General features: G+C 45.4%; 1 protein-coding gene across 5 annotated transcripts in view; it reads left to right on the top strand.

Annotated features, from left to right (window-relative positions):
• Nucleotides 1-2,848: 2,848 nt before the first annotated feature.
• WDR37 (WD repeat domain 37) overlaps nucleotides 2,849-11,297 on the top strand; it is a 303,743-nt gene continuing 295,294 nt past the window's right edge. For all 5 annotated transcript variants that reach the window (XM_073629902.1, XM_073629901.1, XM_073629900.1 and 2 more), the window contains exon 1: nucleotides 2,849-2,983. The gene's annotated coding sequence lies outside the window, so the exon portion shown is untranslated. The remainder of the gene's footprint in view (nucleotides 2,984-11,297) is intronic.

The following is an 11,297-nucleotide window of genomic DNA, read 5'->3' as shown; positions in this document are numbered from 1 at the left end:
GGAAAATTATATGTATCTGCCACTACCCTAGGTATTAATGAAATAAAGTCCCCAAAATTTGAATTGTCGCCAGATTAAAGGAGAAGTACAGCCAAAGCTTGTTTGGCTGTACTTCTCCTATGGATCACAGGAGTGCAGTTTGTTCTGCACTCCTGTGACACATTTTCAGCAGACAGCGAGCCGAAGCCCGCTTTCGGCTGACATCATAGAGCCGGTCTAGGCTCAGGCAAGATCGGGACAATGAAGTCGGGATCCGCCCACATGCCTGGACCGGCACTCAGCGTGTTGCTGAGAGTCTGAGCCGGCCGCTCCCACCCCCTTCACAGCCCAGCGCTCCAGTGAGTGAGGAGGGGGGAGAGCAGAGAGCCGCTGACTGACAGTTAGGCTCCATGCACACTGAAGCTCATAAACTGCCGTTTTTGGGAGTTTGGGCGTTTTTTTTTTAACAGCCCATAAACTCCTCTCTATGTTATCCTATGTGTCCATGCACACATGGACGTTTTTGGACGTTTATCAGCAGTGGAGTTTATGGGCTGTTTTTCTATGGAGTCGTTTTTCTGACTACAAAAAACGCCAAACACTCATAAACACTGATAAATGCTCAAAAAACGTGGCTCACCAGCGTTTTTTAAGGTTTATGATCCATTAAAAAAAAAAAAAACACTAAAAAATGCTGATGCAGAAAAATGCTTTGCTTAAAACCGTAAAAAAACCCTATTGCAAAAACGTTAAAAAACGTTGAAAGACTCACTGCAAAGCTACTGGCGTTTTTATAACATTATTTTAACGTCCAGTGTGCATGGAGCCTGACCAGCTCTCTGCTCAGGGAGCTCTGAGAACCGAGTGATTAGTGGTTTTTGATCGCTCAGTTGTCAGTATTAGTGCCTGCAGGGTGGAGATGTAGCATCGGACCACCTAGGTAAGTATGAATCCGAAAAAATAACCAAACCCATACTTCTCTTTTAACACAAGCCCCTTGCCCCCCCAACTGCACACCTTATGCTAACATGGTGGCTGAAGGTAGACTTTGCAGCCACAGCACAAATGATACCACATGTCACTTTTGGAGGGCTAAACTACTGCCAAATGTGTCCCATTCATGTGAAGGGGGTTACACCGCAACTGCCCTGCAACTGTGTGTAATGCACATGATTATAGTGCAGTGGTGCAGTATTTCAAGGGTTAAAACAGGCATCCAGGAGCCGATATATCGCCTCACAGCTGCCTGTCATCTGCCTTCTGAAAAGAGATCCACTGTGGATTCATTTTCCAGGAGGTCAGCATTGACCACTGGAAGTATGAATGAGACCTTAGGGCTCATTCACAATTCCAGTGGTCAATGCTGACCCTCTGAAAATCAATGCGGTTGGGGGGAAGTAAAACTCCTCAGCTGAGCCACACATATACCCCCTCCCCCCCAACCTCTACCTTTAGCTGGAGAAGCAGTGACTGGGGGTGTACACATGCTGCAGAATGCTGCAAAGCATTGTGGCAGGAATTATACACCCTGTCACTTTTGGTTGGTGTAGCATTTGCTAAATGGGGCCTATTCAAGTGGTTGGGGCTGCTCTGCAAGCACTCAACAAGTACACACTAGTGGTGGGTTCAAGGATCTAAAGCAAGCAGTGAGGAGGAGATACAATGACTGTCAAATGGTCTCTGAGACTTCATTCACACCTTCTCGTTTTGGGAATGTACACATAAACGTGCATTTCGCATGACCCTGGGAAAGCGCCTAAAACATGCCAAAACATGCATGATTTCTTAATGGCACCCCAAACATGGGTGGCAGTCACACATGTTGTGCACCAGAACATACATTGCAAAAATGAGCGAGGCTCACTGGCAAAAAATGCATGCGTTGCACATAGGGCAGCCCGTTCAGATGAATGGGCTGCCCTATACTGTTGTGAGACAAATGCGCAAAAAAAAAAAATGAAAAAACATGACGCTTTGCTCTGGTGTGAATAGGGCCCGAAGAGTGATCCGAATTTGGATCAAAGCTAGTGAGATGATGATGATCCCTGAGGCTAGGTTCACACCTAGCGTTTTATGAACGCACTTTTTTCACACTACAGGAATAAAGCAATCCATTAATTTCAATGGTCTGCCCTGCGTGTGACAAATGCACCAAAGAAGCTCATGTAGCTATTTGAGTGTCGAGTTTTGTGTATTTTTTTTTTGCCGGGCGCCAAAATCCGCCTCTGCTTGCTGCATTTGGCTTGCCATAAACAACGAATGGCACTAGAAGTGCAATACACTTTTTGTTCTCTTTTTTCCCTTTATGTTGCTTTCACACGTGCGTGTTCTGTGAACGTGTGCAAAAGTGCGCACATTCATGGAACACAAAAATGTGTGCAATCATGGAATGCTCAGGTGGGAAAGCATCCTAAAAGTGAAAAATAAAGAACAAAAACAGTAAAGACGGTAATGTGTCATAAGAACGCACATCAGCGCGCGTCCTGCGCTCTCTGAACCAAGGTCTGAACGCAGCGCTCCTCAATGCAAGAATACCAGCTATGCAGTGCGATGTGATACATTGGAGGAAGAGAACTCAGTGACAGCTGATTACATCTCCCATAGAGGTGAATTACATAGAAGCCACCATGACAAGACTTGCCGAGTGTCTCCATTCCTCCCACAGTGTAAGGAGGTGCCCCCCCCCTCATTATTCCTCCCCCTCCCCCCCCATTCATGTTATTAAACAAACATCAGGACAGAAATCAGGCTAAAAATAGCCCGGAGCTGCCAGTTTGACAGCAGACAGGAGTGGGCGTGGCAAAACCACCTGGAGCTCTCGATTGACGTCCCTCCCTACCAATGGCCGCTGACGCTATTCTGTCCAATCGGCACGAGCTGGCTGGTGACAGGCCAGGAAGGGGGCGGGACTTCCGTTGTCAAGGCAAATGTCCGGAGCTGGCTGTGTGTGTGCTGGGTAGAGAAAAGGAGGTGGCCGGTGGATGAGCCCGTGTACCCCGCACAGGTAATGGAGGGCCCGGGTGGTGGTGCGGGGGGAGGCTGTGTGTGGTGGGAAGGTGTCATGGCTGCTGGTCACCTGTCATAGGCTGTCAGTGAGCAGACAATGGAGCTGTGTGATGGAGACGGATCTTCTCCTCCAGGTGTGAGCACAGCAGTCCTCCTCCTGTGTGTGCGATCTCTATGGAGCTCTATGGCTGTGTGATCTCTATGGAGCTCTATGGCTGTGTGATCTCTATGGAGCTCTATGGCTGTGTGATCTCTATGGAGCTCTATGGCTGTGTGATCTCTATGGAGCTCTATGGCTGTGTGATCTCTATGGCTGTGTGATCTGGGCTCATCTTCCTGGAGATCCAGGTGTGCGCAGCTCAGCCCTTGTCTGTACATCAGTCTTCTGTTTACATTTCTGTTTACATCTGTCTGTACATTGTGTGATGCTGGGGGCCCATCCTGGGCTCTCCTTGGAGGTCTGCAAGACAACCTTCTTCCTGAGATTCTTCAAATACAAGAGGAGGGGGATTTACTAATCTAGACCTTCATCCCCAGCCTCATCCTCCGTCTTCATCAGAGGTATAGGCGTCTCCCCCCCCCGACCTCCGTCTTCATCAGAGGTATAGGCGTCTCCCCCCCCCGACCTCCGCCTTCATCAGAGGTATAGGCGTCTCCCCCCCCCGACCTCCGTCTTCATCAGAGGTATAGGCGTCTCCCCCCCCCGACCTCCGCCTTCATCAGAGGTATAGGCGTCTCCCCCCCCGACCTCTGCCTTCATCAGAGGTATAGGCGTCTCCCCCCCGACCTCCGCCTTCATCAGAGGTATAGGCGTCTCCCCCCCGACCTCCGCCTTCATCAGAGGTATAGGCGTCTCCCCCCCGACCTCCGCCTTCATCAGAGGTATAGGCGTCTCCCCCCGACCTCCGCCTTCATCAGAGGTATAGGCGTCTCCCCCCCCCCCGACCTTCGCCTTCATCAGAGGTATAGACGTCCCCCCCCCCCCCCCGACCTCCGCCTTCATCAGAGGTATAGACGTCCCCCCCCCGACCTCCGCCTTCATCAGAGGTATAGACTCCCCCCCCCCCCCCCGACCTCCGCCTTTATCAGAGGTATAGACTGTCCCCCCCCCCCCGACCTCCGCCTTCATCAGAGGTATAGACGTCCCCCCCCCCCCCGACCTCCGCCTTCATCAGAGGTATAGACGTCCCCCCCCCCGACCTCCGCCTTCATCAGAGGTATAGACTCCCCCCCCCCCCGACCTCCGCCTTCATCAGAGGTATAGACTCCCCCCCCCCCCCCCCGACCTCCGCCTTCATCAGAGGTATAGACTCCCCCCCCCCCCCCCCCGACCTCCGCCTTCATCAGAGGTATAGACTCCCCCCCCCCCCCCCCCCCGACCTCCGCCTTCATCAGAGGTATAGACTCCCCCCCCCCCCCCGACCTCCGCCTTCATCAGAGGTATAGACTCCCCCCCCCCCCGACCTCCGCCTTCATCAGAGGTATAGACGTCCCCCCCCCCCCCCCCGACCTCCGCCTTCATCAGAGGTATAGACGTCCCCCCCCCCCCCGACCTCCGCCTTCATCAGAGGTATAGACGTCCCCCCCCCCCCGACCTCCGCCTTCATCAGAGGTATAGACGTCCCCCCCCCCCGACCTCCGCCTTCATCAGAGGTATAGACGTCCCCCCCCCCGACCTCCGCCTTCATCAGAGGTATAGACGTCCCCCCCCCCCGACCTCCGCCTTCATCAGAGGTATAGACGTCCCCCCCCCCGACATCCGCCTTCATCAGAGGTATAGACGTCCCCCCCCCCGACATCCGCCTTCATCAGAGGTATAGACGTCCCCCCCCCCCGACCTCCGCCTTCATCAGAGGTATAGACGTCCCCCCCCCCGACCTCCGCCTTCATCACATATATAGACGTCCCCCCCCCCCCGACCTCCGCCTTCATCAGAGGTATAAACGTCCCCCCCCCGACCTCCGCCTTCATCAGAGGTATAAACGTCCCCCCCCCCCGACCTCCGCCTTCATCAGAGGTATAGACGTCCCCCCCCGCCCCCGACCTCCGCCTTCATCAGAGGTATAGACGTCCACCCCAACCTCCGCCTTCATCAGAGGTCCGTAGATAGACTAGATGTACTGAACTACTAATTTCTTAAAGTGTATGGGGTCATCGCATTCTTCAGATGTATGGGCAGACCTATCCAGCTTCTTCAGGGGTATGGGTAAAATAGAGAAAAACATTGCCGCCTTCAGCAACATGAACAGAATAGACCTACCCGACTAGCACCTTCTTCAGGGGAAGGAGCAGAAGCAGCATACCGCACAATCACCTTCTTCAGGAATATGTGAAGAATAGACATGGCCAACCACCAGCTTCTTTAGCATTATGGGGCAGAATAGAGACAGCCAACCCTCACCTTCTTCAGGGACTGAACAGAATAGATGTTTCCCTGAAATCTGATTAGGTAAATACAGGTTAGATTGAAATTTTCTGCTCTACCTATATGACCTGAGCAAAGCAGTCAAAGTAGATGTAAACTCGCATAGAAGCTGTAACATGATGACATAATTCCAGAAATAGTTTTCAGTCTTTCAAATCTAAAAGAATACCTGTGATCCTGCTGTGAAGGTCATAGTTCGGACACTTCTTGGGGTGACAGCTGTCACCTAATTGTGCTCATGTGTTGTCACTTTTCATATGACCCCCTCCCCTCCGTCTTGTAGACTACAAGCTGCCATGCCAACACACATTGTGCTGACGTTGGTCACCATTGAAGACAGGAGGTGGTGAAAGAGGGCTGGAGATCAGCAGCTGTCTTGAGATGTAATCATGTATCAGAAGTTGTTTACGATACAAAGTGCTTCAACTAAATGTACTGTCTGTCCATGGTGGCTTAGATCTTGGCTTCATGTTTGCATAATATATTGTCTAGTAACTATTATTATTAGTATCTTGTGTATAGATCTGTAAGTGGTTTTGGTGTATTATCTTCCTGTGCTGTGCTTGTATCTCAAGCACCCATATATAGATCAGCATGCAAGATTTGGGAACCCAGAGCATCCAATCAGAGTCCATCCTTGGTGCTCGTTTTCTGGATCAAGGCGATGTACCTACATCTTTGCCATACAACTGAATACAATTGGTGATAGGTGGAAATGATGTAATAATAGCTCTATGTATGGCCAATGTCACAGATCTAGGGCTGCAATCACGATAGCATTTTGTGAACACGTGCATATGTGCGTTTTTGTGTTGTTGTGCCACAAGCATAGGACAGCCCACCATTCATTTCAGTGCGCAGCAGTGTAGTTCTTGTACCTTCTTCTTCCTTTTTTTTTTTTTTTTTTTTTTTTTTTTTTTTTTTTTCAGCTTAAAGCTTTTTTTTTAACTGGGCGTTTTACAGCGTTTGGGGTGTTTGTTAACTATGAATGGTACCGTAAGCGTGAAATGCATGCATAATGTGTGTAAATGCAGCTTTACCGTGGATAACAGAAATGTGATTGCTATGAGTTATCACATCTTCAATACCATCTATAGTCTTTGCACTGCTTTGGCTTTTGTATACATCATGAGATAATAAAAACAGGTTTTATCTCCGTGCAATTACCTACAATGTGTTTTTCATATGGACAATTCTCAGTGAGTTACGGATAATCCAATCCATAGTGTACGCTCGTGCCTTGATGTCTTTTTATTATAACATTCGTTCCTTTCATTATTGTGCTGCAGTACAATGACATGTACCTGTGTCTATTATCTGTATCCATCTTTTCATTTGTGTGCCTTTGATCCCTGTTTGATTTGACTTCTCTCCTGTATTTGCTTCTTTTTCCGCCTTTGTTGTTTTCAATACTCTCCAGTATAAAATGTCATATTTAATCCTGTTTACATTCTTACTGTGAACATTTGGCGGGTTGATTGCTCTAGTCATTCTAAGCACGGAGTGTCTCTTTTCCACGTTACATGGTCTTTAAATTCTGCGTTCTATTTTGTTTTTCTACCTCTTGTCTCACATGCGTCTGTCTAGATTGGAAGGACATTGTAAGCTGTCATTTTGATCCCCCCCCCCCCCTATTGTAATCACTGATTGCTTTTTTGGTTTTTATATTATGGAGTTGCATGTGTTTGGCACAATGGCATCACATGTGGTACTGCATTCCCAATACTGAATATTGTGTTGATGTTTTAATTGCTCAGAGTAACAAGTGCATCTCTAAGGATCGCCATACACACTACATTATGGCTGTACAATCAATCTTAGGCCTCTTGCACACGGTACTGATGTTTGAGCATCTGCTTTTTTTGTACGTAATTTCAGGTGCTTGTTTTGCATGCATTTGCAAATATTTCTGCACGTATTTGTGCGCACAATTGATTTATAGATTTCTAGGAAAAATGAATTTATATTTGTGCTCACATGCAAGCATTTGTGCACATACCGTTGCAAAATACTGACCGAGAATGCAGATTTTTTACTTTTTTTTTTTTTTTTTTTTTAATTTTTTTTTTTTTTACTCTAGACTATGCAGTGCTTGTTTACATTCCTGTGTGTACAGACACATTATAAACAATGGGCTGCATTTTGGATCAATAAAAATAAACAAATGCTGTACGGAGCTTTTTCAAGCTGCTGTGTGCAAGATTTACCAAACCGATATAATTTGAGTACCTACCTAATGTATCCAATCAATTTATACCCAGTCGATTTAGGACTGGCTCACACCACAAAAAGGCACTCCAGATCTGTTCTGCATGTGTGGTTTTCGATGCGTTTCAAGATGCATTCCAGTTGCTTTTTTAAATTGTTTTCCTGTGGGGTGTGTTTTTTTTTTTTTTTTTTTTTTTTTTTTTTTTTTTTTCTTCACTGTACTACGGTCCGGTATGTTTTTGATGGGTTCTATCACGTTCGAGTACAAGAAAATGCAGCACGTTTTTTTTTTTTTTTTTTTTTTTTTTTTCTTTTTTTGTTTTGTTTTCCCCCCTAGAACTGGAACGCCCTGGAACTGACTGCACTGGTATGATCGTTGCCATTAAAAACCATGTTATCCACTTTCCATTAGAGCTGCACAATTAATCATTAAAAAATCGTGATCTCGATTCACCCCCTCTGAGGATGCTGAGTTTGCCGATTCTTTCATAGAAACAAGTGGAAAGATTATCTACTCACTCAGCTGTCAAAAGAAAGCATCCAGGAAGTCTGCCAAGTTTGTAACTTGAAACATTGTAACTAAGCTTCCTTCTTAGTTCAAAGGGATAGAACTTCTGTGTAAATAAATAATCTGGGCATTCTGCCAAGTTTTCAACAACATGTTAAAGCAGGAAGTTTAACCACTTAAAGTGGGGTTCCACCCAAAAAACTAAATTCTAAAAAAAAAAAAACAAAAAAACATTTGGATATTTTTTTTTTTTTCACTTGCCTCTAAATGCTTGTTGCTAGGTGGTCCCTCGTAGTCTGCCTGTTCCTTTACCTGGGCTGGTGACATCACTTCCCCCCCAGGCACAGGAAGGGCTCCGCTCTGCTCCCTCCCTCCTGTCAATCATCTGGGACCCATTACAGGTCCCAGGTGATTGAGCGGCCAATCACGGCACGCGGCGCCGCTCGCGCATGCGCAGTGGGTGCCGGGCTGTGAAGCCACAGCCCGGCGCCCACAGTTGAAATGCCGACGAGTGGAGGGGGGGGGACGAGCGGGGCTTCGATCCCCCGCATCGCTGGACCCAGGGACAGGTGAGTGCCCAATTAAAAGTCAGCAGCTGCAGTATTTGTAGCTGCTGACTTTTAAATTTTTTTTTTTTTTTTTTTTTTTTTTACGGCCCCCCTGGGTGGAACTCCTCTTTAAGTTAAAATCAATATTTTTTGCTAGAAAATTACTTGGAACCCCCAGACATTATATATATTTTAGCAGAGACCCTAGGGAATAAAATAGCAGTTGCTGCAATATTTTATGGCACACTGTATTTGCCCAGCGGTCTTTCAAATGCAATTTTTTTGGGGGGAAAAAAATACACTTCAATGAATAAAAAAAAAACAAAAAAACAAAACCGCAAAGTTATCACAATTTTTTTTTTTTTGTTTTAATGTGAAAGATGATGTTATGCCGTGAGAATCGTGATCTATCTTCTAAGCAAAAAAATTGTGATTCTCATTTTAGCCAGAATTGTGCAGCTCTACTCTCCATGCATTTTTTATGCAGAAAAATCCCACCGGTGTAAACTGGCCCTTACTTTACATAGTTGTTGGTAGATCCAAAAGGGATTGTACGATCAGACTGCAATGTTTTTTTTAGAGTCACCTCTAAGAAATATGGATTTTTGAAGTCAGCCTTTTATTGGGCATGCTAAGATTTAGGCCTCATTCATACTAAAGCGTACGCATATGGAGAGCCGTGTTACCTGCATGGGGATGTTCATTTTCTATTGCCCAATGCCTGGGACATGCAGTTCCGGGCAAGAGGTTTCTTTTTCACTTATCCCTGCTGCGGGCAAGCCTAACTAGCCGCTGGATTGCTTTTACGAGCAGCGGGAGGGGACGTGTCAGCTGATCATAGAGGCGGACAAAATCCAGAACCGTTCTGTTCCCTTCTATGATATAGGAAACGGTAAGGGATGAGCATACATCTCTTCTGGTTTCCTCTGCGCCATTTTTAAAAATGGAAAGCATTTGATCGCACCGATCTTGGTGTGATCAAATGCTGTTAAGGGCAGAGGAGGGAACTGAGGTCTTGTTGACCCCAGATCGCTCCATAAAGAGTACCTGTCACTGTTTATTGTTGTCACAAGGGATGTTTACCTTTTTTTTTTTTTTTTTTTTTTTTTCCTTGTGACAGCAATAAAAGTGATTAAAAAAAAATGAAAGTGAAAGTGTTAATAATAAATAAAAATAAAATTGAAAGCACTAAATCTTTGAAAAATCTTTTTTTTAATCAAATTTTTATTTTAATAAAATGCTTTTGGAGTAAAAATCTAGCTAAAGAGAGTTTTCTATATAACCACTTCCATACGGGGCACTTTTGCACCTTCCTTCCCAGGCCAGTTTTCAGCTTTCAGTGCTTTCACTTTTTAAATGACAATTGGGCGGTCATGCTACACTGTACCTCCTGCGGTTTTTATTTTTTGCTAAACAAATAAAAGAAGACCAAAAATTTTGAAAAAAAAAAAAAAAAAGTTTTTTTCTTTGTTTTTGTGCTAAAATTTTTTAAATACGTAAGTTTCTCCTGCACTGATGGGCACAGATAAGCTGCACTGATGAGGTGGCACTGACGATGGACATTGATAGGCATCACTGGTGGCACTGGCAGGCATTTTCCATTGGCACTGATTGGCAGCTGCCTGGGCACTGATTGGCATTTCGCTTGTGGTCGGCAAGTGGTTAAGATACATTAATAATTTTAGTTTATTCAGCATGAAATGGAGTTTATTCTGCAATATTAAAGTCTGCCCCCCCCCCCCCCCTGCTGTCTTCTGGGAGACACACAGGTCCCAGAAGACAGCAGGGACCATTCAGAACATGCAGCGTAGGGAACCAGGAGTGAAGCCGAAAGTCGATCCGAAGTGCCGACACTGTGGGCTCCCTGGACAGGTAAGTGTCCATATATTAAAAGTCAGCAGCTACTGTATTTGTAGCTGCTGACGTTAAATAGTTTTTTTTTTTTTTTTTTTTTTTTTCCAAGGCGGAACTCCGCTTTAAAGATTTTAACTACCAGCAAGAATAAGTTTACATTTAACAGCTTCAGCCCGGAAGATTTTACCCCCTTCCTGACCAGAGCACTTTTTGCGATTTGGCACTGCGTCGCTTTAACTGACAATTGCGCGGTCGTGCGACATTGCTCCCAAACAAAATTGACGTCCTTTTTTCCCCACAAATAGAGCTTTCTTTTGGTGGTATTTGATCACCTCTGCGTTTTTTTTTTTTTTTTTTTTTTTTAAATTAATTTTTTTATTTTTTGTGCTATAAACAAAATAAGAGCGACAATTTTGAAAAAAAACGCTTTATTTTTTACATTTTGCTATAATAAATACCCCACAAAAATATATAAAAAAACATTTTTTTTCCTCAGTTTAGGCCGATCCATATTCTTCTACATATTTTTGGTAAAAAAAATCGCAATAAGCGATTGGTTTGCGCAAAAGTTACAGCAACTACAAAATAGGGGATAGTTTTATGGCATTTTTATTAATATTTTTTTTTTTTTACTAGTAATGGCGACAATCAGCGATTTTTATCGTGACTGCGACATTATGGCGGACACATCGGACATTTTTGACACATTTTTGGGACCATTGTCATTTATACAGCAATCAGTGCTATAAAAAATGCACTGATTCCTGTG

Source organism: Aquarana catesbeiana, linkage group LG05 (genome assembly GCF_042186555.1).
Source record: "Aquarana catesbeiana isolate 2022-GZ linkage group LG05, ASM4218655v1, whole genome shotgun sequence".
Lineage (NCBI taxonomy): Eukaryota > Metazoa > Chordata > Amphibia > Anura > Ranidae > Aquarana > Aquarana catesbeiana.
Note: the sequence above shows the minus strand (reverse complement) of the source record. Positions and strands in the feature narration are given on the sequence as shown.